Consider the following 5,552-nt stretch of genomic DNA (forward strand, 5'->3'; position numbering starts at 1 on the left):
ATGCAATTTGCTAAGTGGGACTTCAAAAGAAAAAGCTAATCCATGTGACTTTAATTTATAAAAGAAATTGGGAAGACCCAAAACTTGCAAAGATATTATCACCCTTGCACAACCAAATGATAAAGACGTGATTCTCATTCTCAACAAAAAGAGTTGATTCATGAAATAATAGCCCTACCCAGTAAACAATTACCGTCTTTCAACGTTGAAATTTGGTTGAAAATAAGTCGGTCCACTTTGGACTAGTTTACAACGTGATTTCAACTGATCATCTAAGATACCACATGTTTTCAAATGATAATCTAAGACAGGATAAGTCTGTTATACGTGCTAAAATAACAGAGAAAAACAAACGACCAAACCATGTTCATTATTATCTCAAATAAATTGAAAGAGTTTTACATATTCCATTTAGACGTTGAAGATTCTACCTGTTTTCAACGTTGAAAAGTCGTAATTAGATGTTGAAGATTTACGTCTATTCAACGTCTAATAAACAACTTTTTGCTAGCTGGGTACTGACGTTGCCGAACCTATTCTTGCGTTCGATATGGCTCACTCATTCATTTATTCTTATATAATGGATAGCACTTGAGTGCACTATCAATATCATCAAATAAAGTTAGTAAATCTGCTGATGTTTGCTGATCATGAAACGAAGTTTGAGAATCACAGAAGCTTTCCTTTCAACAGTTTTGTAAAGGGGTCCATTACTCAAATCTTCAAAAGGGTGAATAGCACCCACCATACTGCTGTCCTTTTACAGGCACTGCATAGTTTCATGTTTTGTCACAACAGTAACAGTAAGCTTAGGCTAAATCCAGTAATGTGGCTGGTTGCAGTTGTTATTATTCACTAAATATAAGCATATGTTTTTTCAGTTTTAAAATCATCTAAACATTTTTAAGTGTCAGTGCTCAAACTAGTTCAGTAGTCATTGAAATAGAGTATCACTGTCGTTATTATTATTATTATTTAGTTTAAGTAATGTATATTTAAATAAGTAAGATATAGGCCTAAGCATTTTGCTTAATTTAATGTTTTGTTTGATATATAATTAATAATTGGTGCTTATCTTGGCGAAAACCGAGTACAAATCAGCATGAAGTTTTAACATCTTCTTTCGTGTAATGGAAATCATGAAGATCTGGATACGTCCAGTGACTGCGGTGAATAGTGCTGCTGGCAAAAAGGGAAAGACCTTGTGACAGCCTGGAGAGACAGCTGACAGGAGGAAAGAGACCCCAATGGGGCTGGTACGGGTTAGTTACCCTTGTCGGCAGTATCCAGCTCTGTTTTACAGGATGCTGGAGACACCCGCCCAAGGCTTCTGAGAAATTAAAGAGAAAAATACCCCTAGAGTCTGCGAGAGCAGGGGAGGAAGATGACTCAATGTTGGACAACATGGTTAACGACTTCGGAATGGAAACAGATATGAGTATGGAGAGTACTTCACAAAAGACTAGTTCAGGATCAGCAGTTAGCAAAGTCATTGAACTCCAAGCTTGTGTCTGTGGCTGGAGCAAGGCGACAATGGTCAGGGGTTTGAAGATTCATCAAGAGAAAATGAGATGCTTGAGGGAGAAGGTACAAGGGCCTCGCATTGATCAGTACTTCTTACGAAGTCAGTCAAGTCAGTCGAATGAAATCCAGCGACAGGAATCAAACCACAGTTCGCAGGATATCAGCAACCCTGTCATAAAGGAGAGGGTTTGCACACTTAGTGATGAACACATTGATACTTGTGAACCCGGTCAGACTAACCCGCAATAGAGAGAAAAAACCTCAACGGGCATAGGCCTGGAGTTAGATGGCCAAGAGCTAGTGAGAAAACTGCATGGGACACGGTAAACACAGATCTATGCTTTGCATTGGAAAGATTAACTGGTACAGTTGAAAAGAAGCTGGATAAATTTGGGGACATCATTTACGCATATGGAAGTGAGAGGTTTGGTGTGGAAAAAAGGAAGGAAAAAGTACAAACTACTCCTGGAATGTCTAGACGGCAGCAGAAAATTGAAGGGTTAATTCAATTCAATTCAATTCAAATCTATTTGTATAGCGCTTTTCACAATACATATTGTTTCAAAGCAGCTTTCAGGAAAGTGCATTTCAGAAATGTACATAGAAAAAATACAGTTAGTTAATCATGTAGTAATTTAGGGCATAACATATCGCCGCCGTTGAGTCGTCTCTACACAGCCGTCGAGTCGTCTCTTCACAGGCGTTTAGTCATCTCATCGCAGGTGTTGGGGCAAGTCTCCGTGAGAGGCTGGATACAAACTGGAACTGACGAACGCTATTTACCTTGGGACTAGCGTCCCGAGATAACAGCTGAAGAGCAGATGGGAAATAATTAGCATAGCTGCTGTTCATAATATTAATGCTTTCGATATGGTTCAACAGTGGTATAAAAGGTAAACATTATGTGAATGCTTGGCTAAAGAGATGCGTCTTTAATCTAGTTTTAAACTGGGACAGTGAGTCTGAGCCTCGAACAATATCAGGAAGGTTGTTCCAGAGTTTAGGAGCTAAATGCAAGAACGCCCTCCCTCCTTTAGTGGACTTAGATATCCTAGGAATGACCAGAAGCCTCGAATTTAGTGATCTTAAAGAACGTGATGGACTGTAGGGCGATAGAAGGTCCATTAAATACACAGGAGCTAAACCATTTAGGGCTTTATTGGTCAGTAGTAATACTTTGTAATTGATACGGAACTTAATAGGTAACCAGTGTAGAGATGATAAAATTGGTGTTATATGATCATATTTTCTTGACCTAGTAAGAACTCTACCAGCTGCATTTTGCACTAACTGTAGCTTGTTTATTGAGGATGCAGGAAAGCCAGCTAATAAAGCATTACAGTAATCTAGTCTCGAGGTCATGAATGCATGAACTAACTTTTCTGCATCAGAAACAGATAGCATGTTACGTAGCTTAGCAATGTGTCTACGGTGGAAAAAGGCTGTTCTTGTAACATATGAAATATGATTTTCGAAAGACAAGTTGCGGTCTAGTATAAGACCCAGGTCTTTTACTGTAGTGGATAAAGCAACAGGACATCCTTCTAAATTAAAGTTGAATTGTACAAGGTTTTGTTTGTAGTTTTTTGAACCAATAAGTAATACCTCCGTTTTATCTGAATTTAATAGCAGGAAATTACAAGTCATCCAGCATTTTATATCATTTAGACACTCTGTCAATTTAGATGAGTTAGTGTTTTCACCTGGTCATGATGAAATATTTAATTGAGTGTCATAAGCATAACAGTGGAAATTAATTCCATGTTTTCTTATAATATTACCAAGTGGCAGCATATATATTGAGAATAGAAGAGGGCCTAACACCAATCCTTGCGGCACTCTATAGTCTACTGACGTTATCTTCGATTTTTCCCCAATTAAACAGACAAAATAATAACGGTCTGATAAGTACGATCTAAACCAGCTTAATGCATGTCTCTGAACACCAGTGTAGTTTTGTAGTCGATCCAAGAGTATTTTATGATCTATAGTGTCGAACGCAGCACTAATATCGAGTAGAACTAGTATTGAGATACAGCCGGTTAGTATCTACGGTTAGTTAGAGAAAGGAGACAGCTGAGGAAGCAATGGAAAAGAGCAGAACAAAGTCAGAAGGAGGGACTCAATCTCTTACAAAGGGCCATAAAAGATAAGGAAGGAGCTCCATGTGACATTCCTGGATTTGGCTAATGCATATGGTTCAGTGCCACATGAGCTCCTTTGGCCAGCATTTGATTTTTCAGGGTACCGATGTCGAATAACAAATTTAGTGAAAGCCTATTTTGGAGATTTGCAATTTAGTTTCTGAACTCCAGAATTCAGCACTGTATGGCAATGCTTAGAGTTCGGAATAATGGCAGGATGCACCATTTCTCCACTGGCTTTTACCATGGCAATGGAAGTAATCATTAGGGCATCAAAATGGGTAGTAGGAGGAGAGCGCTTGGCTTCTGGGATGCGACTACCACCATTCAGAGCATACATGGATGACATGACAACCATGACTACAACAGTAGCTTGCACTAATCGGTTATTGGGTAAGTTAACCGATAACATTGAATGGGCACAAATGCAATTTGAGCCCTCTAAATCAAGGAGCATCTCGATAATTAAAGGCAAGGTAGCAGATAAAACATTCTTCATTAATGGTGAGACAATACCAACAGTTTCTGAGAAGCCAGTGAAGAGTCTTGGGAGATGGTACGATGGGGATCTAAAGGACACAGTTCGAGTGGGAGAAGTTAGACGACAAGGAGTGGAAGGGTTGAAGAGCATAAACAGCTGCGCTCTACCAGGCAAACTAAAACTCCAGTGCTTTCAGTTTGGTCTACTGCCGAGGTTGTTGTGGCCACTGACTGTGTACGAGGTGTCTTTGACAACAGTGGATAAGCTGGAAGTGTTAATAAGTTCATACATCAGGAAATGGTTTGGAGTTCCACGCTGCCTCTGCAGAGTGGGACTTTATAGTAAAGGAATATTGCAGCTGCCAGTCTCTGCTTTAACCGAGGAGTTTAAGTGCTCCAAGGTCAGACTGGAAATGACCTTAGTAGAGTCACGTGACAAATGTGTAAGGGGGGCAGCACCTGTGTTAGAAACTGGTAGAAAGTGGTCAGCAAAGAAATCTGTGGAAGAGGCAAATGCTGCCCTTCAAATTGGTGATATCGTGGGACAGGTACAGCATGGAAGAGGGGGCTTTGGGCTCACTTTAGCTCCTCCTAAATGGCACAAGGCAGCCCCAGCTCAAAGGAGGAAGCTGGTAGTCAACGAGGTGCGAAAGCAGGAGGAGAGGATGAGGTGTATAAAGGCCATTTCCCAGGCCAAGCAGGGAGAGTGGATGAGATGGGAGAGTGTTGAACAACGCAAGATGGGCTGGCAAGACGTTTGGTCAATGGAAGAGCGTAGGATTAGTTTCCTTATCCGGTCAACCAATGATGTTCTCCCATCACCTCAGAACCTAAACCTCTGGGTAGGAGAGGATCCCTCTTGTCCTTTGTGTTCATCATCTGCCACATTAAGGCACATTTTGACAGGATGTAAGGTGGCTCTTAGCCAAGGACGGTTTACTTGGCGCCATGACCAAGTACTGCAATGTTTGGCTTTAGCACTGGAAAACAAGCGTAAATGACCAATAAATTGCCACCTGTTCTAGCAAAACATTACACACAGAAGACAATATTCCTCCGGCCAGGCGAGCAACCACCACTGGAAAATGCTGGCTGATCTTGATCAACGGCTTATTTTTCCACCTGAGATTGCCACCACTAACCTCCGACCAGATATTGTTTTGTGATCTGGATCAGCACGCATTGTTCAACTGATAGAGTTAACAGTGCCATGGGAGGATGCTGTAGATGAGGCATATGAGAGGAAGAAACTGCGGTATGCTCAGCTGGCCACTGAAGCAGAACAGCGAGGATGGAGAGTCCGGGTTTATCCAGTGGAAGTGGGTTGTCGGGGATTTGTGGCACACTCTACAACCCGGTTCCTCAGAGACGTCGGATTCAGTGGCCAAGAGTTGTGTCGCACAG

Source organism: Siphateles boraxobius, unplaced genomic scaffold (assembly GCF_051911475.1).
Source record: "Siphateles boraxobius isolate OS27281-9 unplaced genomic scaffold, OSU_SipBor_1 68, whole genome shotgun sequence".
Lineage (NCBI taxonomy): Eukaryota > Metazoa > Chordata > Actinopteri > Cypriniformes > Leuciscidae > Siphateles > Siphateles boraxobius.